Genomic DNA, 16,768 nt, shown 5'->3' with positions numbered 1-16,768 from the left:
AAACGTTAAGAGGGCCTTACGATTAGTCAGCGGGTTCTAAAAGACCTAACATAGCTACCTCGTGATCCGTGGCGGTTTGTGACTTTTGGGTGTACAATGTGATAATATTATGTGTCATTTCTGATGTTGTAAATGAAAACTGACTTTTTTTTCTAAAAATCGATTTTTTATTTGAAAATTTTCAGGAAATTTCAGTTTAGCCGTGCGCCGCACGGATATCCTGAAAATCTTCATACAAAAGACTGATTTCCAAAAAAAAATAAAAAAAACCTTTTTCAGCCACTACAACATCAAAAATGCAATGTCAACAGTAATATTAGCACTCTAGTAATTCAAAAGTCATGAGCCGCTAGTGACCCATGGGTTCTGAGTGGGTTAAACTTATTGTTTACCGACTTTTACTAAAACCAAGTGTAACGGACGTAGTTGGCCACATTATTTAATTTCATAAAAATATGTTTTACATTTATAAAATGTGCCTACCCCACGCCACTGGCGAAATCACCACTCCCCGCCACTGGTCATTTTGTTCCCATTTTTGGCCAAGGCGGCTTGAAAACTTTGTCTTCGAACGGCGTCGATACCGCATCGCGCGTCTATCTTTACCGAGCGGATCGATGTTCAACATTTTACTATGTAAAATTTACTAGGAAAAATCAATTTTTAAATGTTGCAAATGTCTATATTTTACTTGTACATCTCCTCAGCGGTAGTTTTTTTTTTTTTTTTTTTTAAAAACAAAGACAAACATTCCCGGGTTACGAATAACCCAACAATGTTTGAAAATCTCCTACTACCACCACAGAAAGCCGAAAATGTTGCTTGTGTTGTGATGGAGGACTAAATAGTTAAATAAACACTATTTGCTATGTGCTACCACTGAGGAGATATTAAAAATGCTGTTTTTCACATATATGTATAACCAATTTTTTACAATAATTTTTACCTTTTTTGCGTGTACAAAAATCCAGGAACCTCGTAGCATAGTGAATCTTATCTCTTTCTGAGCACTATGTTACGGGGGACCTGGGAAAAATGCTAACTTAACGATATTTTACAAATTTGATCGCTTCAAGATCATTTTTACACTTTTATTTACAAACTTTTCTTATTTTTTGTCGTATCTTGGCAAACTAAAAATCTAGTTATCAAGATACACATTCTTATAACTACTATGCATTTAAAGTATGAAAATTTTATTCATGTAAGCCTTCAAAATCTTTTCAAACTCACAAATTCAAGCGTTTACCTTCGGCTATGCTACCGGCAAAATGAATATGCGACATACAAACACATTACTGGCGCGGATAGAATCACCCAACACTTTTTGACTCACAGCCCAATGTCGGGTGCGAGTCATGCTTATTGCATATAAGCAGCCACATAAAAAATAAAAATTAGTTCATCTTTACCACCGAAACCAAGCGTTTTATTTATCAACAAGTGACTCCTGCCCACCATCTACCTCACCTCGCCAAGTCTTCTGCTCCAAGCCTTCTGGTGTTACCTCCTCCAGATCAGCCGGCCCTACTCTGGAAAACCGCCAACGCCAGGAGCGAGCAGAGACGAAAGCACACCCAGTACCCAACATTTACCAAGTACTGGGTGCGGGAGGCAGATTTTTATCATAAAATCGTCAACTATCATCATCATCGGCCATAAAGGAGCATTCTCATCGGTTGAAGACACGGTTTGGAACCAGCGCCCAAATCTACAGTCTTGTGCGGACTCCCGTCCAGTACACCAAGGAATGTGTGACGTCACGCGTACCCAGTCAGAATTCAGTCGTTTCGTCTAGCTTTGAAAAATACAAATATTGTAAATTATGTTAATCGTGAAATCTCTATTTTTAAAAAAATAATGGTATTTAAGCGACTTTCATAAAAAAATTATCTAGAGTTCGTATTCCAGAATTAGGTAAATTTAGCCCATTGTAGGTGGATTAAATTATATAAATGTAAATAGCTTTATTTGGGTTATATTTGCCAATATGATGGACGCACTCAGTATACTTTGTATCATATAGGTTTTATTCGATATAGTTTTCCTAACTACGTTATTGCAAAAGTCAATAATAACGACGATGAAAAATATACAGTTTCTAAAATCTGTTGTGGTGTATTTTCGTATTAAATACTTGAAAGACCAATTTATTTCTACGGTCCATTATATTAAAAAAAAATATCCAAATCATTGATTTTTATAGATAGAGCCAATATTTGCATTTGGTGTATGGGCCACAAGCATCGGTTCATTGAACGCTCTTAGCTACCATCGGCTTAAGCAAAACCACCTAGATCACAAGGCCGGGACACTCATTCAAAGCAGCCTCCTAACTTTTATGGATTTTGAAAATAATTTCGTTTAAGTTTTTTTTTTCAATTTATTCTTCTTTGTTAAAACACCTTAAAATGTTTTAGTTCATTTAAAAAATAATAAAAATACCCTTTTTAAGGTTCTAATACAAGTTAGGAGGCTGATTTTATTCAGTGTCCCGGCCTTGTGATCTAGTAGGTTTTGGTGAAAGTCAGTTACAAGCGCTCGCCGAGCAGAGTGTGAATAGAATTTTTAGTTAGGATTTCGTAAGGTTACATTAATGTGGGTTTGGTTAGGTTAGGTTCTATTACAATACTTTTTATAAGTGATCATTATAAAATAATTATATTATTAATGCTTTTTCAAAGTTGGTAACATATTATTGTTGTGAAATATTTTTCAAAATATTATAGGACTCTTCGATTTGGACTTGATTAGATTAAATAAGTACGGTTAATTCAGGATAGAATAGGTAAAGTACATTTGAGTTAGGTTAGGTCAAGTTATTTCAGGTAAGGATAGGTTAAATAAAATAAACAAGTTATATTTTGATGTAGGTCACGTGTGTTATTGCGCATTTTGTTGCGTGTTTTCAAAACACGAATCTTTTGATTGCGATTATAAATTCACTTGTTTTTCAGTTGTTGCGTGCCTACCTCTCATGTTTATTTTCAGCGAATTACCCTTATTACATCATTTCCACGAAGCATTACCCTAATTCTTTTCAATCTCTAATCTATTTCAGACCCCTCCTATTCTCTTTCTGATTTTTCCACATTTTAAAACTTATCTCTTGTCATGCAAAATCGCCATGTGCAAAATGCAAAAGATATGGAGTGACAGATGCATAACGAAGAACACCAAGATGAAACTCCTCCAAGCGCTGATTTCCCCCATATTTCTATATGGTGTGGAAATATGGAGTAAAAAGACAAATTATGCTGGCGAAAAATGTTAAGGAATTCATGGACAGCAACAGCCGAAGAATGGAATAGGACATTAACTGTCTGTATTTTAAGATATTTTGGACACGTTGCTCACCAAACTGAGTACTCCAACTTTTACAACGGAGAATCTCATAGTCACTGGCAAAGTGTTTGATAGGAGAAGTAGAGTAAGGTCAATAATGCGCTGGAGCAAGGAGTGTAGGAGCATTGCCCACCAGGGCAATTGGAGTGGCACGATTCCCAGCAATGAGGAACCGACTCAAGGTTGCTGATTTTGTTTGAGATTGAAAGACGTCGATGGCTGCTAAAATCACTTGTGTTGTTGGCAACATAACTTCTCCAGGCTGTTGTGTATATAAAAGCGGTTATTTGACCGTTTGGTTTGTAGGTTACTCCATGATAAACGACTCAATCTTCGAAATTTAGTTGTTTATGCTTTTTCTGCTTACTCTTCTAGAATTTATGAAAAGTCACTTATAATGACGACAATGTTATTCCATGTTTACTTTACTAAATGAGATTTCTTCTGGCGTGGAATAAATAAATTACCAGAGCGTTGGGAGGAATACAGACAGTTGGAGTCGACAAAAATGGAGATTTTTTTAAAGGAAATATTGAAAAGTACCCGGGTCTTGTAAAGATTCATAGATACAATGGAAAAAAATCAAAACAAAGGCTGGCCAATAACTCTTCTTAACTTCTGTGTAACAAATATTAAGCTTATTAAAATATTAGCCTGGTGAGTGATAAGCTTTACGGAATAGTAATAATAATAATACTTCTTCTTAAGACTTTTTGGGATCTGTCTAATTTTATATAAATAGATTCAGAAAACTTACTTATGTAGGTCACTTCGGATAAACACAGTTTTATTATTAAGTTTAAGCTTGGTGATTTTGCACGCAGAGAACACAACATTAAAATCACCGAAAATTGTATGATTTCACAATTGCTATCTTATTCTCTTCTAGTATTGATGCATACTTGTCACTTTTGTTGATAAAATACCAAGTTAACATTCACAGCAATTAAATCTGTCAAACCAATTGCATGTTGCTATTGCTCAGATTCAACGCTGAATGCCGGAAAGCTCATAAAAAAGAATAAGATAAAAAAATTGTGGTGGGTATCATCTCCACTAACACTACCGTTACTTGTTTGTGTGAAAACGTCGTTTTTTCATCGTTGGGCAAAATTTATGGAGAAAATGAATGTCACATTTCCATGAATATATACATTTTTTTTGGAAAATCTTAGAATATCCTGAAAATAAGTACACGGTAGTGAACTAGGTATAATTCATATTATCTGAATCAGGTATTTTTGTAACCTTTTGCAAAACCCGGTTCAATCTTTAATTTTAACATTTTTCTGCTCATGACTGTAATGTTTCACCTTTTTGGGTGTGAGAGTAATTTTAAATATTTCTTTTTTTTTTTTTTTGTTTAAAACAATATAAGATTTTCTTCTCTCTTGGCTATGACCGATATTTAATTTTTTTCTCTAAGGCTTTGCATATGTGTTCGCAGGGATGGAAAATTCCTCCCCTACAACACATAAGCCTCCATGAAAATTGGACCCTTTTCTTTGATATCTACAGAAAGCTACTTAAAGCTCTCTTGTACTATATATCTTTATAGACATATGTACTTAACTAATTAATACGTTATTTACGATCTTGAACGCAAATATACCCGTATTTATATTGTAACTAAATTCCATCAAACGTTGTGTAATTTTTTTGATTTATGATATAGGATTTTAATTACTTTCATTTTTGTGGTAACCCCCTTGGTTCTGATCGAGGTGTTGAGTTTCACAATTTAATTGGTCTTTCCTTTGCAAACCTAGACTTAAATGAATTCCCTGAATGAGCTAACTTTCCTATTGTAATTATTCTGATTCCCTGCACCCTAACAAAATCGTAGTTAAACGCTGCTAAAAGATATTATACATGTTTATTTGGACAGGTAATTTGATATAACTCAAATGGTTAATTGTTAGTAAATTTGATTTTGGTAAACTCTTGTGTCTGTGGGGCGCCACTCCTTTATGATTCTGCTGCTATAAGGTACATGTAAAGATTGATTTAGTAGGTTAATGTAATTAGTTAATTGCATATTTGACGAACTCGGAATAGCCCATTTGCTGGCATAATTTGGCTCCAAATCCTCCTGCAAGTAAACGAGATGATCGTGAGTCAACAAGAAATTTGCACAATCCTTTGACACGGCTCTTTGATTGATACCTAAGTTATCTCGTCCCAAAAAGCCTTCCACGTCATCATGTGCAGCCTTCAAGTTTCCCCTCGGGTCTCGATACCCCCAAATTCCGACCCCTCCTTGGACTACAATTTACTTAGGGCGAACCGGTTTCGTCCTATATACAATCATATACTCACGGTTGGTGTGGACTTACGGGTCGTGAATCCTCATTCCACGTCTAAGAGAAGATGCGAGAGTGGTCTACCGACCTAAATGCAAGCTGTATGCAGGTCCGCATCCTCCAATAGACAGTACATACGAATAAATATATGTATACATACAGTTTGGGAAAGGTTTATAACTTGCAATACAAGGCTATTTACCTCGCATCCCAAGCTCGGATCTCGCACAAAGAATTCTGCACAATTCTTAGCTTGGTAACCGAATATATACGTACTAATAAGGTGATACTAATAAATACTAGTAGAATAAGATCATATTTGATAGTTTGTTTTGGAGAGCTATCGAACTCCAGGCTTTTGTTTGTTTGGTTTTGACGTTTTTATTTAAGAGAATCGCCATCTCTATTGGATTTGGTTAATGGTCTTGTTATAGGAGCGACCACTGCCTCCTATTGATGAACTGTATTTGTTTTAAATTTTACCTCCAGGGTTCAACATTAATTTTTGTTCATCCTATCCCGTGATTTTCCAATTGTTTCAAGTAGTTGATTGCCACATTAGAGAGTACTCGACCCTCAAATATCTCAGGCAACTGATGGGGTTTTGTATGAGCACCCAATCAATAATATTCAAATGTTTCGTATAATTATTCGATATAAATCTGGCTAACCCGTGATTTTTCAATTGTCGATTGTGAATGATAAGTATTTGTAAGCACGCAGCTTCCAGCTGTTTCAGGTAACCAATAAAAACTGTGCGATTATCTAATCAATAGTATTCAAATGTTTCATGTAATTTTTTGATATAAATCTGGCTAACCCGTGATTTTTCAATTGTCGTTTGTGATTGATAAGTATTTGAGAACACGCATCTTCCAGCTGTTTCGGGTAATTAATAAAATCCTTTGTGACTAACTAATTATGGCCAAGGTCGTTTTCAAACTATGCGGTTGACCCAATTCTCCAGTGATCCTTTGTTTTGTAAACAAATAATATAAACATCTCCTGACACACTAACCTAAATGTGAGATTTGTTTATTTTAAAATTCCTTAGAAGTCATTTGTGCCTCTTTACTTTTATTGCGCACTATTAATTAAAATATTTTTAAATCCTTTATTGAAGTTAAACTATTTTTCATTTTCCGAATTTAGTAAACTTACTAGAAGTTAGGTGAAAATAATATAAATATATATATATGTACACATATCTCGATTGTCAAAATACGTTAAATAAGATTACATATATTAATAAATAAATATAAGGTATATGATTCTACATGGTCTTGAATATTAATAAATACATATTTTCTTTTTCAATAATATAGATATGTCCTCGGGTAGGTATTAAAAATCGCTACCATTTCGATGTTTCGATTAATAAATAAAATACATATATATAATTACATTACTCATATATATATTCTTTATATACAATATTTTATTTTATATTTATAAATATATATACAAATATACAATATACATATATTAATGTGTAATTCTTTGTTTTGTTGTTTTAATTTAATATTCAATTGATATACTTCCACTTCACAGCCCTTCTGTGTCTCCTGGGACCTGAAAATTATTTATAAAAGGAAAACTCACCCACGTCAAGGTATTTCCGGTCGGGTAGTACACAACAACCTTGATGAAGAAATCCTACCTAATTAATTGTATTTTTCAACTAATTTCAAAATAAATCTTTTCGACTATTTATTCCTATTTAAAATTTTATTCTCGCTTGAATCGTATAAATTAGCTGATATTTAATTTTTCTTCCGAACGAAATCCTAATCCAGAAAACCCGTTGATTTTATAACACCTTTCTAGTTTAGGCTTTTGAATGATAGCTGTTTCAAATTCTTTTTCGAAATGATAGACTGATGATTAAAATTCCGGTTAAAACGACAAACACTTTTAACACTGTCGCTATACGCACGATGGATTTTAATTGAACAATTTATTAATTCTAAATTTCTTTTTATATAAATTGATAAGAAAATTTATTCCGAATTGTGCAAACTTTTAATTAACTTCTTAATAAATTAATTTTTTTTCCTCTTACTATTAATTTTAGAACAAAGGTTTAAACGTTTATTATTATCGAATCCCTTTTTTTTTGTTTTTGTGTTTCTTTTAACCTAAGATGAAGTATTTATTACTATTATTATTATTTTTTAACCAAATTGACGTTAAATTATAATCTATTTTTAAATATCAATACGCGATCACGTTCACTTTAGATTAACGATAACAAACTCTTAAATTTAATTTGAATGTTTTCACTTTGAATGAAATAATTATTTTTAAATTTTTAATTAATTCACAATTCACTTTTTGCACTTCACTTAACACTTTTAAGCACTGAGTTTAAATTATATTTATTTTCACTGTTTAACCAAATTAAGCTGATTTAACAAAACTTCACTGGTGGGGTTTTCAGAATTTAGAAACTGAATTTAAGACTTTTTACAAAACTTTCTAAGTCTAGGGACTTGTTCAGAATTTAACACTTAGATTATTTCACTAGAATTTTACCAATAGACGTAGTACTGCCATGTAACAACTTTTCAAACCCTCGGCGCGACTGTCCTCCTGACTGATGAGTTCCATCTTTTATACCCCTCTCAGGTTCCAAAAGACGTATCTGAATGTCTCTTGATGCTTAATTCTATCTCCTATCAACTCGTAAATCCAAACACCCCTTCCATCAATATCGAATGTGCTCCCATAAGATGTTCTGCTTTCCGGCTCTGGGCGGTAGTTAGTTTTTATCTCACAAATCTAAGTCGATAGGGTCCGAATCGGGTAAGTCTGTGTTAATCGCCCAAGCTTCCTTTGTCCTGTGTTCATACAAAATGTAGTTAAATTCTCATGATTTTGTGTTCCTTTTTTTTCTCAATTTGCGATAGGTCCGTCCTCAATAATATATATATACATCTCAATTTTACGCATCTCGTGTGAAAAATACCTAAATCCATGTTGAAATCCCTACTATGCAGTTTAGAATTTCGATTTATCTAAATTCTACTCAATTTTATTGTCACCTATATGAGCTTTTCCATTTTCACCAGTACTTTCTCTCTTAATGCCGCAGATTTGAATTTTTCCTTATCTTTTGGATTTTCTTTTATCCGCGACGTTTTCTTGCACAATTTTCTTCTTTATTCTTATGTCATTTCTCATAACTCTTTAACTAGTTATTTTCCAAGTCGTATTTATTTATTTCACGGATAAATTTGAATTGTATCACTTTTCTCCACTTGGATTATTCTTTATCTCCGTTCTTTACCCTTTCTTTCATCTTTTCTCCACTTTTCCCGATGTGTGTGGTCTCCAGAAAAATTTCATACTTCATCTATTATTAATTAATATATAATTTTCCACACTTCTATGGGAGATATACCTAATTAGACTCTGGGATATCTGTCACTTTTATTGCCTGATCCAATCTCCGCCCCATCCTCCATCCCTCACTTACAAGATTTCACATAAATTATATGTCTGGACACCTGTTTACGTTTAAAATTTTTGTACCAGACTCGTAAATTTAGTTTAATTTCAAACCTATTAATTTTTATCTCTTTTGACTAATCTAAATACTTCATAAGACCAACGTTAAAGTTAATCGCTTTTCCAATCGTTTATTACCTTAACGTAAATAAAAATCATGTTCGGATTTCGATTGTTTACCCTTCAAAATATACATGAGACCGCCAACCTTTTGTCTTGTTTCGATCCCTCCGTAATATTGGGTAACTCTAATATATATCTAACCTAATAATCATGAAAATGTCTACTTTTCCTGAATCTAATCTATCGATATATGTTTAATTTTACTGTCTTCTTCTAATACTCAATTTTCATTTTCCTAGAACCTTCGTAGCAGTCCAAAATCCCTGTACTATCCTTCCATTCGATCGCCGCACTTTTCTAAAAGTGTATTTTTTTGCGAGATTTTTCATTCAAAATTGATTTACCAATATGTCCGTTTCATCTTAAATTGATAACGATTAATTTCCATTGTTTCCAACACTCACTCCTCTCTTTAGTACGATTTTTATCGAACATGACACCCTCCTGCTATCATAAATAATTGCACTACAGTTGAAATTCCGCCAGTAACTTTCCTTTGCTTTTCCCGTCCCTTTTTTATACTATCACGTTTATAAATTTTCCATTGCATTTTCGTGCGTGTGTTTTTCAATTTGTAAAATCTTCAAAGCACTCGATTTCAACGGTTCGCCATCACCTAAATGTCTCGGTTATTGTAAACATTTCCTAGAGTTTGTCGCCTTGAACGTCAGTGTTTATGCCATAGTGCGTTCACCTCTAATTTTTGTGGGAACGGAAATGCAATTAATTATCTTTTTTAATGTCGGGTCCAAGGTTCAATCCTTTGTCTTTCGTAGACACACCCCCCTTCGTTCACTGATTGGTTACTCAAAATTTTTATAGCTCTTTGTTTAGATCTATTGGTTGACAACCTTCATTGTTTATTTTTAGGCCTAGAAAAGGGGAAGCCCTGTCTAGTCCTAGACGATTTTACGACCTCTCTGCTTTCGTCTTAGAACCTCGATATAATTTCAACTATTACAGGAGCCTACCGCAAGCAAGCTGGATCAATTCTTTCTCCGCCAGATGTCGTTAGCATGTCCGTTTTCATAAATAATTTGCATATTTTCTTGCAGCTATGGTTTATCTGTTTTTCTCTCACTGTGATTTAAAGCCTTTCATCACAGTTCCCCCCTCTGAACTCAATTTGCTGTGGCTAACGTTGTATACTACTTTAGACATCGAAATTGTGTTCAAAATGTAGTCTAGCTTTTCTCCCCCCTTCGTTCTGTTATTCCTTTTCCTACATCACTTCCTGTTATTTCCTTTCTCTACCTCACTCTATCATTCCCTATCTCTCTCTCCATTCTGTTATTTCCTTTCTCCCCCCCCTCATTCTGCTATTCCCTATCTCTCTTTCCATCCTGTTATTTCCTTTCTCCCCCCCCCTCATTCTGCTATTCCCTATCTCTCTTTCCATCCTGTTATTTCCTTTCTCCCCCCCCCTCATTCTGTTATTCCCTATCTCTCTTTCCATTCTGTTTGGATTGTTAACAACCTTGACTTTGAATCACATTGTATTTTCTATTTTCTTTTCGCGTAGATTTTATTTTATGGAATTTTCTCTAATTTTGATAAACTCAAAATTAATCTCTTTTTTTCTGGGAAAAAAAAAAAACACGCCCCTCGACTCGCGTGTTTAGGTGGTCCTCAACCTGGTTGGACTAAGACCTCCCTCTTCACAACAAGCGTTTCTTGACGTTTTATTCTTCAATCTTTTTTTTCTTTAATGAAAAAATTTTTTTTTCAAATTCCAAACTGTTGAGTACCCCTGCTCCGTGTTATCAGTTGCTGCAAATTCCAATTCTACGCGCTTCCGTTTATTATTTGTCTAGACCATTTTATTTATTTTCATTCACTGTCAAGTGGCTTATCTCGGTGCCGTCTGAATTGTAATTTTTCTTTGAAATTGAAAGTTGAAATCACAACTAACACTTTTGTTGTTTCAAAACAACACTTATTTGTTTGATCTATACTTGATTTAAGCTCCGATGTTTGTATTTCATAATAAGTGTCCGCAAATCCTAATACTTTTATCCCGTTAGATAAATCATAATTTATCTTTTATCTTTATCCAATGTTTATCCTTATCTATAAGGATTATTTACGTTATCCTTCGTTTCATCTGGATATCACTTTTATCTTATCCTTTTTCGTTTTGTTTATCTTAATGTGTCACCCGTTCGTTCATGAAGGACCAAGTTGGTTTACGTTTAAAATTCCTTCGCGTTGAATCCAAGTCGTAAATTTCTTACTTTGTTTATATTCTCAAAGGCGCGAGGGTTAGTTTTATAAACAATATGAGTCCTATTTTGTGGGTTCACTGTCCCGTCATAATGAATCGTGTTTAATTGCTTTCGTTTGTTTACGTAACGCAGTCTGTTGCATGCGAGCACTTTTTCACTTTTATTTATATTTTATTTATTGATCTATTTTATTTTTAATATCACTAAACTATTTCGCAGTTCTCTGGTAACAATATTTCCCTTCTCGTTTTTCTATTTTTTTTTTGTTTTTCTAGATTTTTTTTTCTTCTTGTATTTCATCACCTGATTCGTCAAAATCTATTTCCAATTTGCAAAATCCATATTCAATTTGCAAAATTTGTAAAATCTATTATGATTTTTTTTTGCAATGCCTAACATGAATTTCCTTTAAATAGGTATATATATACACATATATATATATCCCATCATAAACATTCGTCAACAACATTAAAATCTCGAGCCGACTCTGAATTGTTTTTTTTTTTTTTTTTGAAATTGAAACTCGAATTCTCAACTAACACTTTGTCTTTTCAAAACAACGTTTATTTGTTTGGCCTATACTTGAATTCTTTATCGAATCCATTGACTGGGTTCTCTGTGTCTTAAAATATGTTTTAATAGTCAACAACCTGATCCGAATGTCAACAAAATTATCATGAGTAAATCTTACGTTATTTCAACTTACCCGTTTAGATGGTAAATTATATTATGTAAGATTAATCTTACCTCACAAAACAAAACATCAAATGTTTCACCCTCATTAATGTCTCTGCCGATTATCGAGATTTGTGATCCTGACAACAAGTATCTACATTGGCGGCACGTAGCGCGACCATTTGAATCTAACACGTGGTCCTAATGATTAACTATGATGTAATACAATTACACTTTTCTATTTTGATATTATTGTTATTATAGATCTATCTATCACATGATATGGGTGTAATATTTCCGCTATTTATTATGTTACAACATGATCATAATAGATTACACCCCAACATATCAAAATAATTGTTTTTCTTTTGTTTTATAATGATATTAAAGTTAATCAAAAAAATTTTTTTATTTTTTTTTGTTAATCAATTGATATTAATCAATTTTATATTTTCCGTAATCATTATTTTTGCAAAACCAATGATATCTAGTAAGGTACATTGGGTGTTGTAAAACATTAATCAATTTAATTTCTCTAAACCTTTCTATCCTCCTCATAATTCTGTCGAATGTCTAGCGATGAAATAATAATTTCTTTTCCTGACTTTGTGAATAATTTGTTAAGTACCACGGCCCGCCGCTGGTCGGATATAAGATAAACAATAATTGTTTACGTTAATACTTCACGATATCCAAATGCAATGTTTATGTTATATTTGTTCCAGCTATCTCGTTTTGTGTCATTGTTTATTTAATCTCGACGTTTGTTATTTAATTTTTTGTTCCTCGGAGTGATACGTATTATTCAACGATGTTTCCGACCTTTTAAAATCTCGATGTTTATCTTATCAATTTTTAGATGTTCTTTGATGTCCCAATAAGTTCGATGTTTTTCGGGTTTGTCTGTTTATTAAACTTGCTTTATATCAACATTCCGATTTGTTCGATGAACCCAAAACATAAACAATGTTTTTGTTTACGGAACGCATTCCTCTCGAGTGAATGACATCATTAACCTACTTCTTTCATATTGTTTATATTATCGTATGAAAGGTATTTTTATTGACTCTAAAGTTCACGGTCATTTGAATTAACACATTTTTATTTATAAGGACACTTTTTGTATTATAAGATTTATTCGTTAACACTTTCTTTTTGGATTTATTGTTTGTTTACGTTAATCTATTTATTTTTAAATTTCACTGTATATTTATGTAATGTCGCACTTTTCTGATAATTTTTTTTTTTTTTGTTTTGTTAACTCTTTAATTAATTTCGTTCTATTTATTATTATTATTTTCTCCGTTTTTGCAATAGGTTGACCAATAACTTTGTTTTTTTTTCTCTCAAAACTTATAAAACCTGAACCTCCTGGACACGGCTGTCAGTTGTAATGTTTCACCTTTTTGGGTGTGAGAGTAATTTTAAATATTTCTTTTTTTTTTTTTTTTTTTTTTTTTTTTTTTTTTTTTTTTTTTTTTTTTTTTTTTTTTTTTTTTTTTTTTTTTTTTTTTTTAACCTAAGATGAAGTATTTATTACTATTATTATTATTTTTTAACCAAATTGACGTTAAATTATAATCTATTTTTAAATATCAATACGCGATCACGTTCACTTTAGATTAACGATAACAAACTCTTAAATTTAATTTGAATGTTTTCACTTTGAATGAAATAATTATTTTTAAATTTTTAATTAATTCACAATTCACTTTTTGCACTTCACTTAACACTTTTAAGCACTGAGTTTAAATTATATTTATTTTCACTGTTTAACCAAATTAAGCTGATTTAACAAAACTTCACTGGTGGGGTTTTCAGAATTTAGAAACTGAATTTAAGACTTTTTACAAAACTTTCTAAGTCTAGGGACTTGTTCAGAATTTAACACTTAGATTATTTCACTAGAATTTTACCAATAGACGTAGTACTGCCATGTAACAACTTTTCAAACCCTCGGCGCGACTGTCCTCCTGACTGATGAGTTCCATCTTTTATACCCCTCTCAGGTTCCAAAAGACGTATCTGAATGTCTCTTGATGCTTAATTCTATCTCCTATCAACTCGTAAATCCAAACACCCCTTCCATCAATATCGAATGTGCTCCCATAAGATGTTCTGCTTTCCGGCTCTGGGCGGTAGTTAGTTTTTATCTCACAAATCTAAGTCGATAGGGTCCGAATCGGGTAAGTCTGTGTTAATCGCCCAAGCTTCCTTTGTCCTGTGTTCATACAAAATGTAGTTAAATTCTCATGATTTTGTGTTCCTTTTTTTTCTCAATTTGCGATAGGTCCGTCCTCAATAATATATATATACATCTCAATTTTACGCATCTCGTGTGAAAAATACCTAAATCCATGTTGAAATCCCTACTATGCAGTTTAGAATTTCGATTTATCTAAATTCTACTCAATTTTATTGTCACCTATATGAGCTTTTCCATTTTCACCAGTACTTTCTCTCTTAATGCCGCAGATTTGAATTTTTCCTTATCTTTTGGATTTTCTTTTATCCGCGACGTTTTCTTGCACAATTTTCTTCTTTATTCTTATGTCATTTCTCATAACTCTTTAACTAGTTATTTTCCAAGTCGTATTTATTTATTTCACGGATAAATTTGAATTGTATCACTTTTCTCCACTTGGATTATTCTTTATCTCCGTTCTTTACCCTTTCTTTCATCTTTTCTCCACTTTTCCCGATGTGTGTGGTCTCCAGAAAAATTTCATACTTCATCTATTATTAATTAATATATAATTTTCCACACTTCTATGGGAGATATACCTAATTAGACTCTGGGATATCTGTCACTTTTATTGCCTGATCCAATCTCCGCCCCATCCTCCATCCCTCACTTACAAGATTTCACATAAATTATATGTCTGGACACCTGTTTACGTTTAAAATTTTTGTACCAGACTCGTAAATTTAGTTTAATTTCAAACCTATTAATTTTTATCTCTTTTGACTAATCTAAATACTTCATAAGACCAACGTTAAAGTTAATCGCTTTTCCAATCGTTTATTACCTTAACGTAAATAAAAATCATGTTCGGATTTCGATTGTTTACCCTTCAAAATATACATGAGACCGCCAACCTTTTGTCTTGTTTCGATCCCTCCGTAATATTGGGTAACTCTAATATATATCTAACCTAATAATCATGAAAATGTCTACTTTTCCTGAATCTAATCTATCGATATATGTTTAATTTTACTGTCTTCTTCTAATACTCAATTTTCATTTTCCTAGAACCTTCGTAGCAGTCCAAAATCCCTGTACTATCCTTCCATTCGATCGCCGCACTTTTCTAAAAGTGTATTTTTTTGCGAGATTTTTCATTCAAAATTGATTTACCAATATGTCCGTTTCATCTTAAATTGATAACGATTAATTTCCATTGTTTCCAACACTCACTCCTCTCTTTAGTACGATTTTTATCGAACATGACACCCTCCTGCTATCATAAATAATTGCACTACAGTTGAAATTCCGCCAGTAACTTTCCTTTGCTTTTCCCGTCCCTTTTTTATACTATCACGTTTATAAATTTTCCATTGCATTTTCGTGCGTGTGTTTTTCAATTTGTAAAATCTTCAAAGCACTCGATTTCAACGGTTCGCCATCACCTAAATGTCTCGGTTATTGTAAACATTTCCTAGAGTTTGTCGCCTTGAACGTCAGTGTTTATGCCATAGTGCGTTCACCTCTAATTTTTGTGGGAACGGAAATGCAATTAATTATCTTTTTTAATGTCGGGTCCAAGGTTCAATCCTTTGTCTTTCGTAGACACACCCCCCTTCGTTCACTGATTGGTTACTCAAAATTTTTATAGCTCTTTGTTTAGATCTATTGGTTGACAACCTTCATTGTTTATTTTTAGGCCTAGAAAAGGGGAAGCCCTGTCTAGTCCTAGACGATTTTACGACCTCTCTGCTTTCGTCTTAGAACCTCGATATAATTTCAACTATTACAGGAGCCTACCGCAAGCAAGCTGGATCAATTCTTTCTCCGCCAGATGTCGTTAGCATGTCCGTTTTCATAAATAATTTGCATATTTTCTTGCAGCTATGGTTTATCTGTTTTTCTCTCACTGTGATTTAAAGCCTTTCATCACATGACTGATTCTTTAGTCGTGCAGAGAGAGTTTCGATGCTCTCATCTGACCTCTCTTCCCGATCGATGACGTAAGCGCATTAACAAACAACCGACAATGATCTATTTTTAGTATCTACAAGCCACATAGCGCCACAACCCTTGGGCCACAAAATATATTTAAATATTTGGCGACAACAACATATAGTATGTTAGCCTTATAGCTATATGGAAATGTTAAGATTAAGCGGGTCCATTTCCATCCCCTTTCCGCATAGGAAGCAGAAAATTTACGATTTTCCCGCTCCTGGCGAGAGAGCGGAACAGGTGGAGGGTGGTGAGAGGTGGCAAGAGGAAAAGGAAGGCTTGGCGGGTAGGAGCGGGAAGCTTTTGGCTACAGAAGCAATAACTTCGACTGGAGGAAACATTAAGAAATGAGATATATTATAATATTCGATTCGAATGTTTCCACGTTTGCGCATATAAATAAC

At 33.2% G+C, this 16,768-nt stretch overlaps 1 protein-coding gene across 1 annotated transcript in view; it reads right to left on the bottom strand.

Moving 5' to 3' along the window:
- Window positions 1-16,768, bottom strand: part of LOC149411418 (octopamine receptor beta-1R-like) — a 402,754-nt gene that overhangs the window by 329,460 nt on the left and 56,526 nt on the right. The gene's annotated exons all lie outside the window — the stretch shown is intronic.

Source organism: Hesperophylax consimilis, chromosome 25, assembly GCF_061612785.1.
Source record: "Hesperophylax consimilis isolate HC1 chromosome 25, BYU_Hcon_1.0, whole genome shotgun sequence".
NCBI lineage: Eukaryota > Metazoa > Arthropoda > Insecta > Trichoptera > Limnephilidae > Hesperophylax > Hesperophylax consimilis.
Note: the sequence above shows the minus strand (reverse complement) of the source record. Positions and strands in the feature narration are given on the sequence as shown.